Source organism: Nerophis lumbriciformis, linkage group LG02 (genome assembly GCF_033978685.3).
Source record: "Nerophis lumbriciformis linkage group LG02, RoL_Nlum_v2.1, whole genome shotgun sequence".
Lineage (NCBI taxonomy): Eukaryota > Metazoa > Chordata > Actinopteri > Syngnathiformes > Syngnathidae > Nerophis > Nerophis lumbriciformis.
Window position 1 is genome coordinate 48,102,924 of NC_084549.2, and position 26,959 is coordinate 48,129,882.

The following is a 26,959-nucleotide window of genomic DNA, read 5'->3' on the forward strand; positions in this document are numbered from 1 at the left end:
AATATTAAATGATATTATAAATGTGCCTGTTACTACTTTACATATCTACTTACATTATGTATATAAGACCTTAATGGAGGGGGTTGGATGTTTTTAAGGGCTTTATATGCAGAATTGAGCAGCTCCCATAGGCTCTATTGTAAGCAGACTTTTGATCGCATTTATTTAATATTTACAATGCATAAAAAAAATAACATCCATCGTCATGTCTTTCATATTGATTGTGAACGATAGGCAAAGTACCAAAAAAGTGCAGTTCCCCTTTAAGTTGAAGTAGAGTGGTAGTTGTTTTTTGGCAACACCAAGTGGCCGCAATGATTCGTTAAAGGGTGTTTGCAACATCTACATTATACACAGATGTCTGGAGGACGCTCCTTTTCCAATGTTATATCCCGCCCTCTTACGTCTTCTAGGACGTAATGACATAACACGACGAATGTGCGTAACACATGCATGCACATTAGCTTTGCGTTTTGTTAGCTTAAGATACCGATTTGGATAGTTAGCATTGGCTATCATTGAATGTGTATTCTGTCATAACAACAACATGACTGCAAATTGTTCGTTGCTTCTCTTGGACTGCTTTTGTATGTGTGCACGCTAGTGACGTGCGGTGAGGTTGATGGCTGGTGAGGCACTGACTTCATCACAGTCAGATTTACAAACATATGAACCCTAAAGAGTATCTTATTCACCATTTGATTGGCAGCAGTTAACGGGTTATGTTTAAAAGCTCATACCAGCATTCTTCCCTGCTTGGCACTCAGCATCAAGGGTTGGAATTGGGGGTTAAATCACCAAAAATGATTCCCAGGCGCGGCGCCGCTGCTGCCCACTGCTCCCCTCACCTCCCAGGGGGTGATCAAGGGGATGGGTCAAATGCAGAGGACAAATTTCATTACACCTAGTGTGTGTGTGACAATCATTGGTACTTTAACTTAACTTTAACTTTACACATACAAACTGTAGCACACAAAAAAGCACATTTAATAAAAAAAAACATTATTATGGTCTAACCTTTACTTAGAAATTAAGTCCATGCACCGCAACTAAAGCCCTCACTTAAACTTTCCACGTGCAAGATTGAATCTATTTAAAAAAGTGTAACCGAGGGTTTATAAATGTCGCCTATACTGTATGAAACTACAAAATAACAAACACGGAGGCTCTAGTTTACACGAGGACCACTTTATTTACCTTCCTTCAAAAACCTCCGCAACATGACATCACTTCCGCTCTTAGCGCCTTCAAAATAAGAGCTCAAGGCATATACTGTATAACAGCGCATAACAGGAACTTAACATCACAAAGCCCATGAAAATAGGTTACAAAAGTTATTTAATAAGAAGCCAAAAAGTGCAAAAACAATAATGTTTGTGTTGGAGGAGTTGTGAATTAGGTACACCTGCAGTCTGCAGGTGTATCTGCACAGCAGGCCAGCAGTTTGCCGAGTCATTGCGCAATCCATGTTGCGGCACTGAGTGACGTGCCTCAACTGGCTGCTGTTCACCGCACCGTCTCTTCTCAGTATTTGAACGGCAAATGTGAAAATTCAGCGATTTTGAATAAAAATAATCTAAAACTGGTGAAGTTAAATGGAAAATAACTTTATAGTATAATCACTGGATACATATAACAATTTAATTTTTTTTTTCTTTTTACATTTTTTTTCTTTCCATGATGGCGGGTGAGGCCCCGCCTCACTTACCTCTAGTGACTGCACGTCACTGGTGCACGCACGTGTTGACAAGATCGGGTGAGTGATTGGCATAAACACCAATCAATTTGTTACACAAACTTTATAATTGTGAACAATATAGACTGTTTTGAAACCGATATGTTCCGTAACGAGAGCTAAACAGTGTTGTTCTTGTCATATTGTTTGCTTTGAAGAATGTAACTGTGAGCGAGTTGCAAACAGCACATTTAAGCCAAACTCATGATGCAGTAAGTTGAATGATGCGTGTGGACACCCTTGTTACAGGATTCTTTCTCATATACTTCTGCCACCCATTCTGACTTTATATGTGTAATTAATATCCATCCATCCATTTTCTACCTCTTATCCCTTTCGGGGTCGCGGGGGGTGCTGGAGCCTATCTCAGCTACAATTGGGCGGAAGGCGGGATACACCCTGGAGAAGTCGCCACCTCATCGCAGGGCCAACACAGATAGACAGACAACATTCACACTCACATTCACACACTATAGGGCCAAAGGAGCATGTCTTTGGAGGTGGGAGGAAGCCGGAGTACCCGGAGGGAACCCATGCACGCAGTCACGAGGAGAACATGCAAACTCCACACAGAAAGATCCCGAGCGCAGGATTGAACCCAGGACCTTCGTATTGTGAGGCAGACACACTAACCTATGCAACTATAATTATTTGATATTTGTTTATATTGACAAATGTGCTGTTTTAGACTGTAATATTGTTCAATGAAGGAAACTTATTACACATGTCTACCTTGTGTGCTAATGTGTGCTTAGCTATTGTGTAGCTGCTGTCTCCTAGTAGCCTACCCTGGTTTACTTTTTGTAAATGACTTGACTAAAATTACAAGAAAATACCAACCTTGTGTGCTTATTGGAGGACATTTAGATATTAACTCAGCTGTCCAGCTTTGCACAAGTAAACACGCTGCAGGACTGCTTGTATCAAAGCTTGTATCACACATTTTCACATGCAAGCACACAGGGGCGCCGAAAAGGGGGGGGGGGGGGGGGGGGTAAAGGAGACGGATTCTAGGGGCCCATGATTGAGGGGGGCCCAGAGAGGCCCCTAATGATGATGAAATTATAATACAGAAAAAATAATGACACTGTGTTGGGGGCCCTGTAAAGATTCTTTTCATGGGGCCCAAAATCGCTAGCGGCGCCCCTGCAAGCACATCAAATCCCATTTATTGCTGATATAAGATTTAAATTTGATCTGGATCGGTACATCCCAGTAGCAAATAATGTTGTTCTCGTAACTTAAACCCTCCAAAATTCAGTGTGATCATAATCATCCTTGGTATTAATCATATTACCCCCCAATCACTGCATACATTATCAAACTAACATTGTAAGTGTTAACATATACATTGTGAATGAATGATCAGTAAAAGATAAGGATTGGGACTTAATAAGTTCCGCTTCTTGCCACTCCTTTTTCAGGGTGTTAACATTTTTATATATTCCTTACAGTATTTTATTAGACATTTTTCATGTATTTATATAATTTATTCATGTACAATACACAATGAGCTGTGGGCACAAGTGGCCCCTGAGCCGCACTTTGGTAACCACTAATCCATCCCGTTCATTTTGGTACTTTGGGGAAACAGAAGAAGCGTGCCTGTGTGTGTGTGTGTGTGTGTGTGAGAGAGAGAGAGAGACAGCCAGAGAGAAAGAGAGAGAATGGGGGCTGTCCTTTCTGTCAGACACACACAATATTTTGCATCAAGTCTTCCTCCACCTTCTCTCCTCTACACTTACACTGAGTGTTTGTGAGTGTGTGTGAGGATCTACACCACACTTACACTGTGTCTGTGTGTGTGTGAGTGTATATGAGTGTGTGTGTGTGTTTGTGAGGACCTCATCTTCTTATACATGACAGCACGAAGACAAACTTTTCGGACTTCTCCCCTCTCAGAGGAACTTTTTTTCATGTCAAACGTGAAGTCAGAACATCCTGCAGACGACAGTAAAGATCGTTCACACTTGGCCGGGATTTAATGTAAGTTGTATTATTATTATTATTATAAAATGTAAGCTCTCGCCGTATTGATCAATTATCCTCATGTAAACAACGCACTAGAAAAAAAACCCACCCCTTATTTCGATAATCGGTAAATGTATGCAGGATTTACACAAAAATATAAAATCTGTGGACCATATGGATTTTGTTATACAGGAAAAAATGCTTGCAAAATAACAAATTGATAATAATCATGACAATTAAACACAATATTTGATGAGTTTCATATTGTACTTTTCTGCTTGTTATATGAATGTTCGATAATTGATTATATCGGTGACAAAGAAAATACATATTGTTTGTTGGTGACGAATAAATTAAATATTGTTTTGTTGGTGACAAAGAAATGAAATATTATAGTTTGAAAAAAGAAAATGGGGAATGTTCTTCTTTGCATATTTTAGTCCTTGATATAATAGCGCACGATCAGTAATTTACAACAACGAAACATTTGGAGATGTGCGGTAAATTGATAGGTGACAGGTGTTTGAGGGGCCAACCACACGCGCGCACTCGCACGCGCGCGCGAGCACACCCACTAACACACTAACTCGTAAAAGACAATTTGGTGAAATATGAAAATCACATAAAATAAAAAAGATGATTTAATATGCTGTTCACTACTGTTTTAGCTGGGTTTTTTTTAAAACAATTTATAAAATATTTTAACAATTGTGTAAAAGTACACATTAAAAAAAAAAAATTATAAATGCAAATTGTTTTTTCTAAATATCTTTAAATGCAATGGATTATTTATTGCGTCATTATATTACCGTACTTATATGTTTGCACCAATCAAACAAGAAACTGAACGCGCAATACCAGACCAATATTTTATATTTTACTAAACTACTATTATTATTGTTGTACGCACCTATTGTTTTATTGTTCGATAGCCTATAATATCATACATTATTATTACCATTACATTATTGTTATTATTATATTGAGCCGCATTCACTATTTATGTATTCATGATCGGCTTCGTGTCTTTCCTTTTTAAAGTCGCGCTCGTTTCCTTTTTTAACAACAACAAAAATGCAAAATAAAATAAAACCCCCCACAAACAATTATGCACCACAACAGACAAAAAAAAATACAGTAATAATAATTATAAAAAATATTATTAATTTAAAGTCAGAGCTTATTTTTGCGGAAATGCAAAGTGAGGTGGACGGCCTGCTTATGGAACAACTGTAATACACGCTGCCGTTTTAAGAACTCTTCTTACGTTGTATGCAATTTATCCTATCGATTCAAATAAATCCATTCTAACTTTTGATATCCTAAATGTAAATTACAGAGATTGTTATCGGAGCAGTCAAATAGTTTTGTGATAAATACAATAATATTATTTTATTACAAATATTCCGAAATCTACTATCCATTTAAATTAAATGATGGTGGATATGAAACACAGAAAATATATCTAATGTTGATGTTACATATTATATTGCTCATGATGAATGTATTATTTCCGGTTTTTTTAATAGAAAAAGTAAGAATAAAGAGCATGTAAAATGATTGAAGCTGTTACATGTATTGACTGCATTATTAGCATTTTTACTATTAGATGCGTCACGTCAGACTTTCCCTAAAACTGTAAGGCTAAAAGCCGATATGTTTTCTGTATTAATCAATTGAAGACATGATAAGACCAGTCGAATTGTAATACTCGACACCTTTTTAACATTCTTAAATTGTAAAATGTATTCAAAATGATTTCTAATGGTAAAAAAAAATAAGCTTATGAAAATCAGGTGGGTTTTATTTGGCCATTTTGGAAAATATCCTGTGATAGTCACATGACAACAACTCCATTTAAGAACTTGATGATGACATATTATTAAGGGTGTCACAATACAACTTTTTCACTTCCAATACCGATATTGAATCTTTGAATATATAATAATATTAATATTGATCTGATAAAATATCAGCAGGAATCATACATAGTTGTAATATTTCGGAGTGTGGAATGTTAGAAAATGTTTGATCAAGTGAAATTAGTCAAACATAGAACAATGGTAGGTATGAACACGTTTGTTACTGAATACTTTTTAATAGACTTTTGCATTGGAGTCTTTTTATGTGCAAGTAATATGAAACTACGATTATTTGATACTTGTTTATTTGACAAATGATATGTTTTAGACTGCAATATTGTTCAATGAAGGACACTTATTACATATGTATAGCTTGTGTGGTATTGTGTGCTTCTGCTTGGTAGGCTAATCATGGTTGGCCCTACCTTGTCTACCTTTTGTAAATGACTTGACTAAAATTTAACAAAAGACCAACCTTGTGTGGTAATTGGAGGAAATTTAGATGTTAATTTTGTGGTTGTTAGATTTATTTTCTAAGTGTAGAAATACTTCTTAACGGGTAGTTGTGTGGCGCAGTGTGTGTTGAGTTCCTGTGTTTGTGTTTGATTGAAGGCCTCAATCAAATGCAAATGTGTGTCATAGGAGTGCACAAATTAACATCTCCAAACATTGGAGTGAAATTCCATCTGCCGCCTCTTCAAGGAGGCATTAATAAGTTCTCAGACAGCAAAGTGACACACATCTTAATCAAATCTTAATCCCGGGAATTAATTCTCCACGCGTTTATGAATAATGCCTATAATAATAACTGGCTGTCTGCACAACGGACCTCCAGATGGACGCCACAATCTCCTGAAGAAGGAAAGGATTTTCCCAGGCGTTATTATCTTTTTCATTATTATGAGCAGATATGAGTTTTAATGAGGTCGCTGCTCATGCAAATTGAAAAGTGCTCCACAACACAAACTTGTTGGCTTTTTATGTAAATGAAGTCTGACCTAGTTTGTTAGGTCATGTGACAGCTTGTTGGATGTGTAGAAAGTTCTTGACTTTTCAAATGTCATCATGCTACTCTTGTGGCGTGTGGAGGGGGAGCAGGAATGAGAGGGGGCAGGGGGGTGTGAGGGTGCTGACACCTTGTTGTGCTAAAATTATGAACATGAATAACTTTAAAACTCCCAGCAGCACATTCACAACATCCATCACAACATTGCTGACACTGCAAAGTACTGCACAGTCTAACAGTACCTTACCTACTTAGTCTACCTTACCTTCTTACTATACCTTCTTAATATATCTTTGTAACAATAATCATAATAATAATAATAATAATGATAATGGATTAATAATATGTGATACTTTTTTCTAGTGACTCAAAGCACCTTCATTCACTCCACATTCCTTATAAGCTACATTTGTAGCCACAGCTGCTTTGCTGTAGATTGATTTCTACTTTACCTTACCTTCTTATCATACATTCTTACTATACCTTATTTTCTAACTAGTCCTCCTTACTATACCTTACCTTCTTACCAGTCTAAAATTTGTTGACAAAAAATGTTCGTCTTAGTTCCTCTGACTAAAATAGGATGACAACTTAATCAAAACAAATGCACGTTGACTAAAACAATGGCAAAATTAATTGACAATCCAGTCAACAAATAAATCGATATGAAAAGATTGACACAGACGAAATCCAATCATATTTAATTTTGTCTTTAGGTGGGTGAAACAAATTAGGAATCTATTCAATCACAGTTGCATGTGGGAGAGTGGCGAAGTAAATCACGGAGGCTATCCTATCAGAGCCAATGTCTTTGTAAGAGAGAGTGTTTAGATTTGTTTACTGGGAAAACAAGAATATAACTGAATATATTGAGACGAAATAATTGTTGATGACTGAAGTATGTTGAGAGCAACCCAACCTAACCCCCCGCCCCAACCCCCTCCACATCCCACCCCCCGGATTGTAAATAATGTAAATAATTAAATGTATATACTCTGATGATTAACTTGTGTGATGACAGTATTAATTTGTACCATGAATTGATTAACGTGGACCCCGACTTAAACAAGTTGAAAAACGTATTCGGGTGTCAATTGTACGGAATATGTACTGTACTGTGCAACCTCCTAATAAAAGTTTCAATCAATCAATCCAAAAACGAGAAGACATATAGACGCAATTCATCTTTGTTACGATAGACAACAAGACTTGTTGTAAACCATGTGACTCTATTTTCGCCGGTAAAAATACAACCTGTAAGAAGAGCCGTCTGCAGGCTAATCATCCATGTTAATTTTAAAGATGGTAGAGCAGGAGCCTGACTGCTTACTCTACCACTACTTTTGTAGTACACCATGGGTGAGCTTGTCCGCCATTTTTATAAACTAAGATACCTGTACAGTGCACTTAATCCAATGTCACTTCTTCAATTAATTGCACAACGTGACAAACCAAAATGCCAGATTTGTAATTTTTCAAGCTATACCACACAAAGAAAGATAGGTAGGTGAGATACATACACGTTCTAGATGTATAACACTAGTTGCTGTATTTAAACGGGACAGTGGCCAAGATGCCAAATGTGGATATTCTTTGTAGTTATACACAATATAGAATAAAACAAGTGTTTTCTTCATTTTAGTCATATACTATTCAACATTTTAAAAACATCCTTAATTTTAGCAAAATAATAACACAGTAAGGTTAGTGGAAAATTACTTATTGATATATAAATGAAGTGCAGGTATTAATGTAAATTTGTTTTTGAGTTGTTCTACAATAACCCTAATAAAAGTGGTTTCAAAAAAAGTTAAATTGTGTTGTGCGTTATCTTTTATACTTTACATTTTATTCGACAGAATTTACTGTACTTTTAATTGACTAAAATGTTGAGGAATTAAGTCAACCAGAACTAGACTAAAACTAAATCAATTTAGAGGATAAATATATGATTGAAACTAAAATATATTTTCATCCAAAGACTGACTAAACCAAAATCATAAACTGCTGCTTAACATACCTTCCTACTATATATTATTTCTTTACCATACCTTCTAAATATACTTTATTCTTTATCCTGGGGTTTTCTACCAGAGACCTGGGAGATTGAGGGTTCTGCGCAGGATCTTAGCTGCTCCCAGTATTGCACTCTTCTGCATGGAGATGTCAAATGTTGTTCCTGGTCTCTGCTGGAGTCATCCACCCAGTTTGGGGGTTACTTCCCCCAGTCCCACGATCACTACTGGAACCACAGCCCACATTTTCTCCAGCACTTTTTCAGTATCTGGTATTTCTCAAGCTTATTGGTTCCTTTTTCCGGATGTTGATATTGCTCGGGATTGCTATATCTCTCACCACCGCTGTCTTCTGATGTTTATTCCACCACCACTATATCAGGCATCACCTTTTTGTCGATCCAGATCTAGAAGTCCCACAGGGTCTTGGCCTGGTTGTTACTAACTAAATTATATAGTTTCGACTATCTGCCATCTGGACTCTGGGATCTCCAGTCCATATTTGGTACAGATGTACCGGTACACTATGCCTGCTACCGGGTTATGGCGCTACATCCATGCCTTGCTTGCCAGAATCTTAGACCCTACTGTGATGTGCCCTTGATGTCTCTCGGGCGTCTTTGCACAGCCTGCACCTGGTGTCTTTTCTGATGTGGTAGACCTTGGCGTCTATCGATCTTGTGTTTAGAGCCTGTTCTTGTGCTGTCATGATTATTGCCTCTGCGCTGGCTTTCAGTCCAGCCTTTTGCAGCCACTGGTATGTTTTCTCGATGTCAGCAACTTCTTAAATTTGTTGGTGGTACATGCCATGCAGGGGCTTGTCTGCCCATGATAGCCCGTCTGGCTCTTCCTAGTTACTGGGATTCTGTTGCCTAAGCAATTCACAACATACAAAATGCTTTTTTCATTGCACTTTAAAAGTACAATGAGATTTGTTTACAGTTAACCCGTCAAAAAAACAAAACAGAAATACAATACAGGGGGTAGACAGGATAGGAGGCTGATGGGGGGAGAGAAAAAAAAATCCTCTCTCAAACTGTGCTCCTGTAGGGGGCGTAGTGTGGGACTGGTGTCCATGGATGCGTGTGTCCATAAGCCTGAGACAGCACTTCGTCTGGAGACACAATCTTTGTGCCTCAATCTACAGTGTTATCACAATAATACAGTGGGTTGTTATGGAGACGACAATGATTTAGTCCCAAATAGTCAACAATGGGCATGTGTCCATAAGGGACGAAGGAAGGAGTTTCAGAGCATCTCAATGCAGCGATCTCCTGGAGGGGTTTCCAGCAGCAGTCTTGTGCAAGGCGAAATGCGGATGCAGGATGTGTGCGTTATCGCGAGTCGATACATTCCAATACTTGTCTAATCTATTAGTCCGTTCCTGGTCTTTAAATACATTATAATTTCGCCGAGCAGAGCGGAAAGCTTCTCCGAGATGTTATATAATTTGCAATTTAGTTTAGAGTGCCTACAGCTTTGCCCATCCCATCCATAATGTCGGGCAGCTTCTGGGTGCCTTGAATGACAGCCCTTGTCTTCCAAATTTGTCGATACTTTAATTTTCCTTAAATGAGAGAATTGCCAGCTACACGACCCTCCACTTCTCCCACGCGTCATCGTGTATCCAGCAGCAAACGTTTCGTCAGGACACAGAGGTTATCTTGAGATTCTCGAGAAAATCTTGTCAATTGTGTTGAGAGACCAGTCGATCGATTTCATATTTCCCTTTGAAGAACAGTGCAGAGAAAAGCTCCAAAAAGTTGAAACAAAATGAGACAAGATGAAGAACAGTGCAGAGAAAAGCTCCAAAAAGTTGAAACAAAATGAGACAAGACGAAGAAGCAAAGCATCGAAAGAAAAGGAGAAGGAAGGACATCGTCCACCTTCGTTGAGAGCAAGCAAGCCAGGTCATTCCTGGGGGCCATCTTCTTGATGTATTCCTGGAGGCCTGTTGTTTTCTCCTGTGCCTGTGACACTAGCCTGTCCTTTGCCCCTCTCCCTTCGTTGTGTGTATAGCCTCAGCATGCTGAACTTAGGGTGGAAATCTCCATGAATTGATATCAGTGACTTGCATCTGTTCCAGTGTTCAGGGTAATATGCCAGCTGGGTGTTTGATCACTGGTAGGGCATAGGTGTTAATGGCCTGGATCTTATTCTTGCCGTTCAGCTGGGTCTTCAGGATCTTCCTCACTCCCTGTAGATATTTGGCCATGGCTAATCTCAGAGCTGCTTTTTTATGTTTACCATTGACCTGTGGGATCCCTGTCTGTTATATTGCCCTCAGGTAGTTCAACCCCTTTAGTTGTGATCATCTTCGCTCGCTTGGATATCATTCACCCACATATACAGTATCTAGTCTGAATGGCATTCCGATGCCATTGCGGTATATTTTTGTAAGGTCAATCAGGTAGTCTATGTCAATCTTGTTCTCGGCATACAGCTTGAAGTTACTCATGTAGTGGAGGTGGCTTATTCTTGTTTCACTTTGGAATGGATACCTGAAGCCATTCTTTGTTATGATCTGAAATACAAAGTTCAGGCCTATGAAGAACAGCAGCGGGGACAGGGCATCTCCTTGGAGTATCCAGCATTTGATGCTCACCTGTAATTGGCTTTGAGTTGGCCTCCAGAGTTGTCATTTTAAAGACTCAACGTGTTCTTGATGAAGGTTTTTAGCGTCCTGTTGGTGTTAGATACTTTTCAACTAAAAAGTCTCAAATATATTAGATTTAAAGCAGCACTATTATGAAAAAACTACTTTTCTTACCCATAGGTATCTGCTTATGTGTATTTGGGATTTGCATAAGTCCCGAAAATTTGAAATCAAACCGTGAAGGAATTGTGGATAAATATTATTAAAACAATCTTGCCTTTCTTTATACTTTCTCCAAACGGTCTGTTTGTAATTTGCTCTGAATTGTGACGATTATCCATATGTGGTAAAAATTTACGCAAACATCCTTGTACGAGTCAGCCATTTTTAATTCATGTAGGAATGGGTGTACCACAACATGTCCAAATGAAACGAATGAAGGAAAACGTTCTGTTGTTGGTTGCTTTAACTAGTGCAAGTTGCTACACAAACTTTCAGCCTGAAGATAAAAGTGCCTTACTTTTAGCTTTTATGATTCATGGCAATGTGCCTTCAACAGTGAAGAAGTTGCTTCGAGTGTGGGCTAAAAAGGTTCTTGCTTCACCCACAAATATTCACAAAAAATGGATTTTCCAAAAGACAAATTTTAATGGCGGGCTCAGCGCCGACAATTTATTGCAATGGAGAAGACAATGAAACAGTAACTAATTACAATACAGTAGGTTAGAAATGTGTGAACGATACGTTAGTGACGTTGGCTTGATTTGTTGATCTGTTAGCTTAGGCCATGTCTACACTATGTCGTTTAACCCCTTAATTGAATAATTATTTAGCCTAAGCCCCGGTTCCGCCACACTAAACCATCGTTTAAGGTCCCCCCCCCCCCTCGGACAAATGTCTACACGGATAAGTCAGCCGTGTAATTCTTGAATCTCCGGCACTTAGCTTTGTATGGACTCATTGATCGTTTACAAAGTGAGTTCGGAGAGGAAGTGATGCCAGAAAGAACACGCCCACACAGGAAGTGACGTCAGAAAGAACACGCCACAGCCAGCTTAATAATTAAGTGGTTTCGTAACTCAGAGCTAACCGCTGGAAATATGAAGGCGAGTCAACCAGAAATGCCTGTGTTTCTCCTTCTTCTACATGTACAGCATACTTGCCAACCCTCCAGGATTTTCCGGGAGACTCCCGAAATTCAGCGCCTCTCCCGAAAACCTCCCGGGACAAATTTTCTCCCGAAAATCTCCCGAAATTCAGGCAGGGCCACGCCCCCTCCAGCTCCATGCGGACCTGACCTGTTTTCACGTCCGCTTTTCCACAATATAAACAGCGTGCCTGCCCAATCACGTTATAACTGTAGAATGATCGAGGGCGAGTTCTTGGTTTCTTATGTGGGTTTATTGTTAGGCAGTTTCATTAACGTCCTCCCAGCGCGGTAACAACACAGAACAACAGCAGTCACGTTTTCATCACCGTAAAGCAGTTCGTCTGCCGTAAACAGCAATGTTGTGACACTCTTAAACAGGGCAATACTGCCATCTATGTCACGGCCCAGACACACACACATATTCCTCCCCTCTTAACCACACCCCCAACCACGCCCCCCAACCCCCAACCACGCTTCTTAATATACACATGTATAAGTCCAGGATCCAGCATTGGAGAGAAAAAGACTCGGAAGAAGTTTAACTTCAGCCAGCGATTGTACCGGATTTGTAGCCGGGCTTCCTGTCTATTTTGAGCCAACAACAAACCATGGTGAGTCGTTGGTCTCACTATAACATCTGGGATGTTGTGTTGTAGAAAAAGTCAACAAAAAATTGGGTGGACGGTGGCAATCACCGGTGTCCATATTCTGTATGGTCTTGGCAAAAAAACAACAACTAATAAACAAGGCTGCCGGGGCTAGGACGAAAGTGCAGTCAGCATGAGGGGGCTTGGTAAGGAAGGCTTCATTTAAGTTACATTTAAACAACTCTGTCTCTCAAAATGAACCGTTTTGGAAGGCAGCCAAAAAATGGCTTGAAGATAGGTATGTGCAGCGAAATCTATACAAAATTTTGACCAAAGAACCATCATTACATGTTAGACCAACCATAATGTTAGACCAACCATAATGAAGTGTTTAAAAAAATTTGAATCTTTTTTAATATGACCCCCTAATTGCTGGGATGTTATTGACGTCACCTCCGGCTCATGTCCCGCCCAATAAATATGCGTGGTGGTTAAGCCTGCTCTGTTTTAGCCAGCTCTGCACCATTTAGCCTTTCTCGAAGAAAAAATGCCTTATGCTTGTGTTGTTTTCGGCTGTACGAATCGTTTAAATCACGAAAGACGATAATTGTTTCTTCAGAGTTCCTCGAGAGGTAATTAAAAAGAGAGGCATAGTGCAAGATTTTACGAAACGACATAAAAAAACCATGCAGCTCACAAAGCAGCCGAAGGGAGCAGAGTCGAAGAATGCATGAGTTTGCAGCGATCACTCCATTAAAGGTTTGTTTGATATTCTTTTAATGTTTATTATTTCCCATTTAAGTATTATCATGATATCGTTTGTAGTACTTAAACACGTTTGCTTCGAGTGTTTCGAATGCACCAACTCAGCGAATCAAAGAAAGCAAATGTCAGCAAAACTTCAAAGAGTTAAGCTTTTTATCAAAGGCAACAATCATAGATTAATCTTTCAGCACATACACAATGTTGACATCTATAGTTATATTTTGATAAAGACTATCTGCTTTTTGCAGGAAGATTCAAGCTTTTTATGTACTAAAATAGTTGGCGCCAGGGGCGTCACTAGCTTTTAAGGACAGGGGGGGCTTAGCCCCCAGGAGATGCACAGGATGCCAGCGAACGTAGCGCACGAGCACAAAACTTCACAAACGGCTAACAAAGACTTAGAAATTATTCATTGTTATTATTATTATTTCAGTCGGTTTATTTTCAATCTGTGTTCAGTACAACAACAAACATGGGTTTGCACAGTGACATTTTGTTTACAGCATCAACAAGAAACAATTACTTGCATGTCCTTCAAGATACACTGAAACACAATGAAAGTCATGGCATTAGCCTCTATGTTATTCATTCACAACATAGAGGCTAATGCCACGACTTTCGCTCACAATACAATAATTGTTTGTTCCCAAATATTTTGAAGTTGCACAGATTACATATTGGGCACATATGTGACTAAAATGGTTGTAAATTCAAGCCCTGGAAATATTACTTAATTACTTGAATTAAAGTAATATCTGGATCGGGAAAATTTGGCTTGTATATAATATATATATTATGGCAAGCCGTTAAGGAAATTAAATATATATGGAAGTCTGAATAGAAATGAGAAAGGTTTATATATACTGTAAATAAGAAAGACTTAGAGTCCGTCTGCTGATCTGAAAAAGAGCCAAAGCTGTCAAAGAGCTGAGGGACCATCTTCAAAGTGCAATGCTGAAAAAAATAATGCAAACAATAAAATGTAACTTCCAGGGTTTGAGATTAATGTAGTCCCGTCGTCCCGGGGACGGTAAAAAAATGCACGGGACGAAATGAAATGCTCCCCGGGACGATGGCTTTTAACTTTTTTTTTTCTTTTTATGTATTTATTCATTTTACATTTTATATTAAATGTCTTGGTTTTTCCTCCCTCTGAAAATCCTATGAAATGTTTAACAAGCCATCCTATAATAATACAACAGCTATTAACGTAACAACACAATAAAACAAATATATTTAATTATGTTTTTTTCATTATTTTAACAATAGGCTAATGTATATTACTTTATATAGATTCTACAAGAAAGAAAGAAACACAAAACTTAAAAACTAAATTATTTACAATTGCAGACACAAGGTTTCGTGCAGCTTCACTCATTGTAAAGTGCATGCAGGAGAAAAATGACTACAAAGATGGTGTCTGGGTTTTTCTTATATATATATATATATATATATATATATATACACACACATATACATATATATATATATATATATATATATATGTATATATATATATATATATATATACAGTATATATATATATATATATATATATATATACATATATATATATACTGTATATATGAAAGACTTAAAGGTATACTAGAGGATGTTGTGGATCATGTTAATTGTCAATCATTCTGGTGATGTTACGTAAGGACATATATATATATATATATATATATATATATATATATATATATATATATATATATATATATATATATATATATATATATATATATATATATATATATATATATATATATATATATGTCCTTACGTAACATCACCAGAATGATTGACATTCTGGTGATGTTACGTAAGGACATATATATATATATATATATATATATATATATATATATATATATATATATATATATATATATATATATATATATATATATATATATATATATATATATATATATATATGTCCTTACGTAACATCACCAGAATGATTGACAATTAGGAGGACCAATAGTCAACATGATCCACCCAGAAATAAATAAAACAAATGGCTTATCAATAAGCCATTTAAAAAAAAAAAGTTTAATATTTATTTATATGCATCATTACTCTCCTACTCACCTTTCCAGTAGAGGCCTCTCCCCTCTCACTTTCTGTGCTCCTCTGCCCTGACTCCTACATGTCAATAGGGGTTGTGGGGTGGTTATTATTATTATCTACTGATGATAGTCATACGTGAATGAGCTCAGCTCCTCTTCTCCTCCATATGTAAAGTGAGAAACACAGCTGATGCTCCAGAAGGAAGTAACCCCAAAGATAGCAAATTGTAAAAAAGAGTGCACATTTAACTTTATAACTAACCAGGACCTTCATGATGCATTTCAGTGTAACTAGCTAACTAAGTAGCAGCATTGTTTTAGAGCGGGAATGTAACTTTTTGTCAAACACAGACCTGGTGTAAAGTGGAGCTAATACATTTTACTACAAGCAGTGATGAATACTTACTTTCTTGAAAACGTTTCTTATGTCCATTTTGCATCCATTCACGTTCTTGTTCTGCAGTGCTGTGTGCTAATGTGCTTCGTACACCTGCAGGACCGCAAGCAAGGTCTCAGAAAACATGCGGACTGGATTTTGAGTGATGTGGGCATTTTCTATATGAACAAGTGGAATGGATTGGATACCGACGCACTAAAGGGGCTCTCTACCTTACGCTATGAAGTGAGGGGAAACTGAGTGAATAATTACAGGTTATATGATTATTTATTTAAACTCATATTCGGGCTACTTTATAATGAATATGTCGGCATGTATTTGTTAAAAAAAATAAAAATAAAAAAAATAAAAAAATATATATATAACACCAAATTATTTAGGGGGGTTTAAGAATATTTTAGGGGGGCTTGAGCCCCCCTAAAATAGGCTTAACAACGCCAATGGTTGGCACGCTGCTTGCTGTACAACAGCCATCTTAGCTTTTTTTCCAGGAAGAAGTCACGCATCAGAATACAAGCAATTGAAAGGACAGTCCAGTCTGAAGCTGAGATAGTGAAAAATAAAACAGTGTTGGTATGTTACATTCCTGAAATGCACGGTGGTGAAAACCTGTCACTGTGTGTGTTAGTCTGTAGTTCTGGGGATTCCCACAAAAATGAGGCTTTATTGCTGGTTACCTCCGCCAAGAGGTATACTGTAAGTCAGTGTTTTTCAACTTTTTTTGAGCCAAGGCACATTTTCTGCGTTGAAAAAATCTGGAGGCACACTAAAAAGACGAAACTCAGTTGACAGTAAAAAGTCGTTGTCGCAATTGTTGGATATGACTTTAAACCATAACCAAGCATGCATCAATATAGCCTTTGTCTCAAAGTAGGTGTACTGTCAAGACCTGTCACATCACGCCGTATGAGGTTTTTTTTTCAGTTTTCCTGTGTGTAGTGTTTTAGTTATTGTCTTGCGCTCCTATTTTGGTGGCTTTTCCTCTTTTTTTGGTATTTTCCTGTAGCAGTTTCATGTCTTCCTTTGAGCGATATTTCCCGCATCTACTTTGTTTTAGCAATCAAGAATATTTAAGTTGTTTTTATCCTTTTTTGTGGGGACATTGTTGATTGTCATGTCATGTTCGGATGTACATTGTGGACGCCGTTTTTGCTCCGCAGTAAGTCTTTGCTGTCGTCCAGCATTCTGTTATTGTTTACTTTGTAGCCAGTTCAGTTTTTGTTTCATTCTGCATAGCCTTTCCTAAGCTTCAATGCTTTTTCTTAGGGGCACTCACGTTCTGTTTATTTTTGGTTTAAGCATTAGACACCTTTTTACCTGCACACTGCCTCCTGCTGTTTCCGACATCTACAAAGCAATTAGCTACCGGCTGCCACCTACTGATATAGAAGAGTATTACACAGTGACTCTGCTGAGCTTTAGACAGCACCGACACTCAACAACAACACATAATTTGCAGACTATAATTACTGGTTTGCAAAAAATAGTTTTAACCCAAATAGGTGAATTTAGATCATCTCCCACAGCACACCAGACTGTATCTCACGGCACACTAGTGTGCCACGGCACAGTGGTTGAAAAACACTGCTGTATGTAATAGAATAGAATAGAAAGTACTTTATTGATCCCTGGGGGAAATAGCTGGGGTTTGTCTGTCTGTCAGTTAGCAAAATAACTCAAAAAGTTGTGGGCGGATTTTGATAAAATTTTCAGCAAATATCAGAAATGGTATAACGAACATTTGATCAGATTTTGGGGTTTATTTGGATAATTTCTACACTGTAAAATCCAACAACAGTCCTAAGTCAGAATAAACTTGAATAAACTTATTGTCCAAAATCTTCAACTTAGTTTATTCTGTCTGGTACAATGTACAGGAAACCACTTTACTATTGTTTTAAATACTGTTAACGCACAATAATCTAGTTAGTAGTACAACTGAGGCTCAAAACTACTGCAAAATACCAACAGACCAGTCATTGGCAAAACTACATACAACAACAAAGGAGCATTGAAGAAAACAAAGAAGAAGAAAGTGTTTACTTTCCACCACTTGGAAAGTCTTGATACAAGATGACAGGAAGAGAGAAGAAGATCAGAAGCCCGACATACTCCTTCCCCACTTGCCAATACAGGTACATCTGAACCACGAGGTAAGTTGTGTTGTAGGCAACTTATATTGACTTAATTGGTTGTATTCACCCGACGTCACGTCTGGCTCATAAAATATGTGAGTCTCGAAGTGGTGGGGCATCTGTTGTCATAGCGAAAAGAATAAAAGTTTCTTCAGAGTTCTTTAAGAGGTAATCAAGAAGGGCGAAAGATGTCAAGATTTTACGCAAGACAATGAGAAAAGTGGCAAGCACTCCAGAAAGAAGTATAATCTTATAATATATGCCCCCTTTAATAAAGATGTGTTTGATATACTTTTTACGTTAAGACAATTCTGGACATTATTTGTATTTTATCATATTTTGGAGTTCTTAAAACACATGCTTGCTACAAGTGAAGTAGAGTGAAGTAGTGAAGCACCAACTTGCCAAGTCTAAATAAAAGAAAGCAAATGTAAGCAAAACCTATACGAATTAAGCTTTTACGAAAGGCAGCAATCATAAATTAAGCTTTCAGCACATACACAATGTTGAGATCTATAGATATATTTTGCTTAAGATGGGGAAAAACACGAATACTCGTCAACGGTACGTGCAACAACTATAAGGCAACTAACATGGCTGTAGACGCGAAGTTAAATCATGAAATACAACATTATGCAAAATTATGCACGATTTATCTGGGAGAGTTTTGATACCAATTTCCTTGACCCAGCCACACACAAAAGTTGTAGACCTCTGTTTTGTTCCAAGTTTTCATCTGTTTTGTCGTGGAGAATGACATTTGGAGCACCAGATTGTTCAATATGTCTGGAAACGCGATCGACGGATAATCCTTGAGATCACACATACAGGGATAGATTCCATTGCATAGTTTGATTTTTTTTTGTTCATATCTGCTTATAATTTGTTTAGATCTAGACCCCTTGCGTACTTAGATAGTTTGCACTGTTTGCTGCACAGTAGCCATATTGGTTGGGTGGCCCACCACTTTGTTCGCTTCCGTTCAAAAGTCACGTGTCTGAATACAACCTATTGTTGTTTGACTGATGTTAGTAAGGTATTGACATGTTTGCTTACTGGCCTTTTTTTAGTGTGTGCGCAGCTCCTTAGACACAAGTGGATGGACTCCATTGCCTACCTTTCAGGATTCTTCACTACGCCCGGTCGAATTCTTATGCTTTTGCATTCGAATGATAAAAATATCAGCTAAAAATAACATCCAATTTGGATATAAAACACCTACGGTATTTTCCGCACTATAAGGCGCACCTAAAAACCTCAAATTTTCTCAAAAGTTGACAGTGCGCCTTATAATCCGGTGCGCCTTATATATGGACCAATATTGAGCCACAACAAGTCTCGCAACTACAGCCTCTACTATAGCGTCTATTCTATGCGCCTTAAAATGTGGTGCGCCTTATAATGTGGTACGCCTTATATATGAACAAAGTTTTAAAATAGGCCATTATTGAAGGTGCGCCTTATAATCCGGTGCGCCTTATAGTGCGGAAAATACAGTAATTAAGATACATTTAACTTTTTGACCATTTTTTTTTCGTTGACTGATGCTAACTGTGAGTGTGCACTGTTCAATTCCTTGATGGCTTTCAGCGTGCACCATTTGTTCACAATACGGCGCTGACCATCTTTTCAGGATTTGCTTCTTGCGTGGTGCATTCACTCAGTAACTGAACTTAAGAATTCGATGGAGAGGAGATCCAGGCATGCCACAGGCACTCCCATCAGCAACAATGCAGTGTGCTTCATTTCTTCACAACTTAAAACCATGCACTCATGTGCCTTCCCAGAAAACTGTATATTATCGTATTTTATGTCATGAATGTATTACATTTCATTATTATGTATAAAATAACTGTCTGTATTACTTGATCTAACATGTATAAATAATCAATATTTGGACATAATTTCAGAGTTGTCCGTATTGAAATCGTGATGCATCACAGAATACTTTTTCCACCTCTAATACAAAACTACTTAGTCAACTTAATTTCATTACAACTTTTCACTTTCAGGTCATCCGAAGAGGTGAATATTGAGAAGAAGTGTGTGCAGCTCACCCAAGGGCTCTCAATTTATCAGTGTTTCAGTGAAATAAGTAAAGGTGAGATGCTAACAATGGATCTCTTGTACATCATTTCAACTTAAAGAAAACCTGCACTTTTTAGTTTTATTTTGCCCATCATTTGCAATCCCTGTGTGAGATAAAAACACGTCTTTCCCTTTTTTGTGCATTTTAAACATTGAACAACTTCTCGTATTAGGCAGCTAACAACGCATGTTAATGAGATTTATCCATTCCGCCTATAAAGCGCTCTATAAAAACATCCCAAAAAACGCCAAAAACGTGCTATTAATGTAGTACTGTAATTTTTGGACTATAAGCTGCTACTTTGTTGCAACGTTTTAAACCCTTTACAAGACAGAATAGGATAGACTTTATTTATAATGATGAAAGAATTTTTCCGGATTACAAGCTTCACATGCCGCCAATTAAATGGTTCACGTTAAATCAAATGCGCTCATACAATTATTCAGTCAGTCATTTAGTGCGTTAAACACTCACCTTCATCATGGCAAAGGCAGTCAAAATGCACACAACGTAGCCCCATAACTGAAGACGGTCGACCCGGTGTCGTCAGGGGGTGCATATTATGGCAGGGGTGCGTTTTCCGGCACAACACCTGCCATGGAAAAAGTAAACAGCGGTCGCACGGAACTGAAATCCAACACCACAAACGGGCCCCAAAAGGTAGACTGCCGCGCACTGAAGAAGGCTTTAGTCTCAAGATATAAGAGAAATAATAAAAAAAAGGGTGCGAAAACACTGGACAAAGCAATCCTGAGTCCACTCAACTTTGACACCAAAGAAGAGGAACCCAATAACCTCTCGGGTATGCTAATTTATGCCGTGTTACAGGTACTGTCTTTTTTGTTAAATTGTTTAGATCAGTGGTTCTCAACCTTTTTTCAGTGATGTACCCCCTGTGAAAATGTTTTTAATTCAAGTACCCCCTAATCAGAGAAAATCATTTTTGGTTGAAAAAAAGAGATAAAGAAGTAAAATACAGCACTATGTCATCAGTTTCGGATTTATTAAATTGTTAACAGTGCAAAATATTGCTCATTTGTAGTGGTCTTTCTTGAACTATTTGGAAAAAAAGATATACAAATAATTAAAAACTTGTTGAAAAATAAACAAGTGATTCAATTATAAATAAAGATTTCTACACATAGAAGTAATCATCAACTTAAAGTGCCCTCTTTGGGGATTGTAATAGAGATCCATCTGGATTCATGAACTTAATTCTAAACATTTCTTCACAAAAAAAGAAATCTTTAACATCAATATTTATGGAACATGTCCACAAAAAATCTAGCTGTCAACACTGAATATTGCATTGTTGCATTGTAATGAATGGAATAGCCTACTTGATTTGATGTTCAGTTTATGAACTTACATTCATATTTTGTTGAAGTATTATTCAATAAATATATTTATAAAGGATTTTTGAATTGTTGCTATTTTTAGAATATTTAAAAAAAAATCTCTCGTACCCCTTGGCATACCTTCAAGTACCCCCAGGGGTACGCGTACCCCCATTTGAGAACCACTGGTTTAGATAAACACAAATACTTGTGTAAATATTTCAGGTTTCAATGTGTGCACCTGGGACTTAGACTTTTGCGGCCAGTATATTTACCAAAATAACATTTATCCAAAAATAAAGTAGGTGCAGCTTTATTTAAGTGTGCTCTATAGTCTGGAAAGTACAATAAGCAAGCTAGAGCGACATTGTTAGTGTCAGAGCTTACACCAAGTAACAACGTTTCTGGCGTCGTGACACATCGGCTTTCTCACACTGCTCCTCCAACCACTAGAAAGTAGCCAGCTGCTAGCTAGCTTGAGCTGCTAATAACATTGGTTGAGACCTGGCATAAAATAAGGAAGAAGCTTGCTTTTGAGTTAGTAAAAGTTAATGCTAGGTCATATATCATGCCTTTCACGTGTATAGTAGGTTCGGGCACCAAGCTTAGAAGTTGGTCAACTTTAAAAAGCCACACGTTACCAACTGCCTCTCAGCTGGTCTAAACAAATAAAAACAAATAGAACACAGCAAAAGACCTGGCAGCAACATCAGGAAGCATTTTGTATCTAAGAAGTGGGGATTATTTTGAATTTAGCAGCTCAAAGACATATGTGTTGAAAGATACAACCATCCCATCAGTCTGCATTCCAGTGGGGTAACATTGTAAGTCACTGTTTTGTGTTCTTATTTCAAGCATTTTGCAATAGTACTTAGGCATGGGCCGGTATGAGATTCTGACAGTATGATAACCTTAAGCAAAAATTACAACTCTAAAATGTGTGAGTTTTTTTAATTGTATATTTTTTTAAGGAAGACAACAATTTTTAAACAATATAATGGAACATGATGATCGTGAAGTATGTATTGCAACTCGAATCACAACAATATAACATTTTTCTGTAAACCTCGTTCCTTGTGTCAACGTGTTTACTATATGTTGTCTGTTTCTCATGTGCTAGCTGAATCCAACAGAATTTTCACTAAAAACTTGGAGAGAGATTTTTTCATTCCCTGGATCGTTACGCACCACGCTTCATGATCATTTTTAAATCCAAGCGTAGAGATGTTGGACAGACATTGGCTGACTTGTTACAGAAAGTTGATTTAAAGGTGAGTTAACTTGCATGTTTCTTATGTCATTATTATATTGCTTTACAAATAATACACTTGTTGTGTGATGTCAATGGTTACAATTAATTCAAAAGTCACATTGTTGACCAATACTCTTTTGACAGACTATTTACACGTTTTTACCATGTTGTGAGTAACTTTATTTTGTGTGGTAATCCCAGACGTGGCAGCGATGCGCACCCTTGTGCCTCAGAGATAACCCGTTCTTTTGGGAATGACTCCAGCAGCTTTTACCTCACCTGCTTTGTAAGTTATCTCTATGTTAGGATGTGAGAGAGACTGTTTCTGTCTTTGTATCTGGTGGGGTTACTCATACTGTGGCCACTGACAATTCATGGAAACCTCCCTGAGATCACTGATCGGTGAACCTCATCTGCACTTGGAAGTTATTGTAACTCATTGAAGTTTGAGGGTTTTCACACATCTATCATCTCTCTAAATTACAGTGAGTTACATACACGAAATGCTGCAAATATTGTTTCACACGTCTCTTGATACTATTTTTTTAATTTTTTAAATCTAATTTGAAGAACTAGCATCCTATCTAGGGGAAATTTGATTTGATATATTTCTTACCCGAATCAGAAAAAATGTGACAAGTTATGTAAAAGACAAGGGTTTACAGCAGAGGATGCTGGCTCTCAAGAAGGTTAAAATGTATGAAAGGATCTGGCATACCTTAAAGTGGTTAGTCATAAAATAAAACACGAGCAATAAGTTAACATCGGTCCAAGATCCTTTATACTCCAGAAGCGCTTTTCCATTTTTAAAGACCTGCTGCAAAATACCAACAGTCAAAGATCATTGATTTTGAGAGTGCTTTAGTGTTTTTAGGAATCTGTTGAAAAAGTTACTTGTTTTTCTTTAACTAAACTTGGGAGCCGATTTGGTATCATTCCTGGGCCGGATCTGGTCTGTGGGCCGCCAGTGAGCCTCATGAACCCACTGCAAAGGAACTTATGCCTTCTGCACTTTTTTGAAAAAGTGGTTCACCACATAGATATGCTTTTCATGTGACAATTTCATGCATTGCAATATTTGCAGTGTTCTCTCCATTATCACAAGGAATTCATTCATTTAAACTACTTTAATAATATTGAAATCTTGTTGACTGTAATTTCCTTGTCTATGTTAAGAAATCCCTGTCATCCTCTCTTGAAATGTGTGTCTGACGTTTTTATACTTTTTTTTTTCTTACAGGATTCTGACACTAACAAGGCATGGGCACAGACATCTGTTGGTTTGCTGACAGTTCTCAGTGAAGACAAACTTACCTCTTCCAATGGCCTCTATTTTGAAGGACAAATGACCACAATCATCATTAAGGGGGATATTGTGATGTAAGGCCCGCCAAACCTACCATTGGCACTTTGCCTCTTGTTTGACCTGCCATATGCTCTGCATTTGGATTATCTAAAGTCCATTAAAAACACTTTTCGTTTCATTCAAATAGTGATGGTTGTCTTGGGCCAAAGCAAACTCCCACCAAAACTGCTGTCACTTAAAAATCTTTTGCTGAGTTTGAATTGCAGTTAGTACAGTAAGTTGTGTTGTTTGACATTTGTTTAACATGCCTCGCCTCAGCTGTGTTTGTTGTTTGTGATGTTTGATGGTGCACCTATACGTCAATTGTTTGTGACCTTAGATTGTGCACTTTTCACTGTGATCGTTTTATGAGTCCAAAAAAAAAATCTATTGAAAGTTCTACATCTATATTGATGTTGTAATTGTACATGCTACAAAGAGAGAAAATGTACCGTTAAGCCAGGGGGAAAATAAATAAACAAATACAGAGAAATTCCATGATGATTGGTTGGTTTACGTATGATGGGTCACAATAGGATAAGGTTAGGGCAAAACATTACTGGTAGGCCAATCAGAGGCAAAATAGATCTGGTCGATCTGCTGATTACCCCGTGCTGCTTAGTAGCACACTGGTAAAAAAGTTACATACATTAGGATTCCAGTACTGGCACAAAATAAATGTTAATTATGTTTTGCACTTTTCATTTGACCAGGTTATTATCATTTTGTCTCTATGGTTTCTGTTGAAACAGTCCTTTATCATGTGCTTAAAAGTCTCCATTTCAATAGAGAGTACACATTTTGGAGTTTATTAATTATTATTATTTTGTCACTCCCTTTTATTTAAGTTGTTTCCAGCGTCTTTCCCTTCATTTTGTACATAGTACCGCAACTTTGAAAGTTAAAAGAAAAGTTAAAATGTTAAAAAGCCAGACAAATGGCATGTTTCCAGTTTGTGTTTCTTTTAATGAATAAACTGAGCATTTTTTATCTGCCTATTTGTTTGGTGGAAAGTTGTACATTAAATTGGGATATATATTTATACATTTGTAGTGTTGATGTAGCGAGCTACTTTTGCCGTGTAGCTTGCTCATCATTGTAAATTGTTACACTTTGTGCGGTTGACGTGTGCATTTGAGTGCCACTCAGAGACAGAGACAAAGTTGTTTGGCCAAATAGCGTGGACTGAACAACATGTGTGGTGAAATTGGGGGCATTTGGCAAAGTTGCGAGGTTGCACATAATTCATAGGGATTGAGTGAATTTGCGTGAATTGCCGCTATCGCAACGTCACAAGATCTTAGAGAGACTGAAAGTTAATTGACATTGTTATGCTATTTTTTGGTTCTCAAGCATGTCTTGACTGCATGACATGTTCTCGAGCTGGTGTCGGAGAGTTAAAAACAAAATCAATGCCGCCCATCAATCCATAGCCAGCCCAGCTTTGCACACTTTTTCAGCTTGACGGCATCCCTCACCACTGGTGTCCATCAGCGGGTTCTGGGATTACTCCCACACCATGCACAGACAACCTTGCGGCCACAACTCCGATTGACTGCCTCGACAATAGAGGCATGTAACATGGTCCAGTCGGACTCAATGTCCAGCGCCTCCCTCGTAACATGTTCAAAGGTCTTCCAGAGGTTGAAATCTAAACGTTCTCTGACTGGAGACTCTGCCAGATGTTCCCAGCAGACCCTGATCGGTTGAAAGCTGCACCTCTCACTTCACCCGTGTGTCCAAAACATGAGACCGCAAATCTGATGATACAACCACAAAGTCGATCATCAAACTGCGGCCTAGGGTGTCCTGGTGCCAAGTGCACATATGGACCCTCTTATGTTTAAACATGGTGCTTGTTATGGACAATCTGTGACCAGCACAAACAAAATAACAAAACACCACTCTGGTTCAGATCAGTGCGGTCGTTTCTCCCAATCATGCCTTTACAGGTCTCACTGTCGTTGTCAACATAAACATTGAAGTTCCCCAGTAGAACAAGGGAATCACCTGAGGGAGCACTCTCCATTACTCCTGCTAGTGAATCAAAAAAGGATGGGTACTCTGAACTGCTGTTTGGCGCGTAAGCACAAACAACAGTCAGGACGAGTCACCCCAACCGGAGGCGGAGGGAAGCCACCCTCTCGTCTACCGGGTTAAACTCCAATGTAAAGGCTTTCAGCGGCGGGGCAACAAGTATAGCCACCCTCGCCCGTCGCCTCTCACTGCTGGTAACGCTAAAATGGAAGAGAGTCCAGCCGCTCTAGAGAAGACTGGTTCCAGAGCCCTCGCTAGGCGTCGAAGTGAGGCCGACTAGATCAAGCCAAAATTGTTCTACCTCGCGCACCAACTCAGGCTCCTTCCCCACCAGCGAGGTGACATTCCACATCTTAAGAGCTAGCTTCTGTAGCTGAGGATAAGACCATCAACTGCCTTCGACTGCCGTCCAGCTCACAGACTACCCGACTTCTATGGCCCCTCGTATGGGTGGTGAGCCCATTTGAGGGGGGAAGCTCGATGCCTCTTCGGGCTATGCCCGGCCGGGCCGCATGGAGGCAGGCCCGGGCACCTGGTGCTCGCCATCGAGCCCCACCACCAGGCTGGGCTCCAGAGAGGGGACCCAGTGACCTGCGTTCGATGAG

The 26,959-nt window shown here is 38.3% G+C and overlaps 1 protein-coding gene across 3 annotated transcripts in view; it reads left to right on the plus strand.

The window, feature by feature from the left end:
• The first annotated feature begins 3,488 nt into the window (after positions 1-3,488).
• Positions 3,489-26,959, plus strand: part of pitx3 (paired-like homeodomain 3) — a 42,380-nt gene continuing 18,909 nt past the window's right edge. The window contains exons 1-3 of one of the 3 annotated variants that reach the window (XM_061963854.1): positions 22,924-22,991; positions 23,174-23,258; positions 24,213-24,352. The gene's annotated coding sequence lies outside the window, so the exon portion shown is untranslated. Of the gene's footprint in view, positions 3,722-20,266; positions 20,396-22,923; positions 22,992-23,173; positions 23,259-24,212; positions 24,353-26,959 lie in introns of those variants that run through there. The other 2 variants (XM_061963846.1, XM_061963862.1) reach the window with 2 other exon arrangements.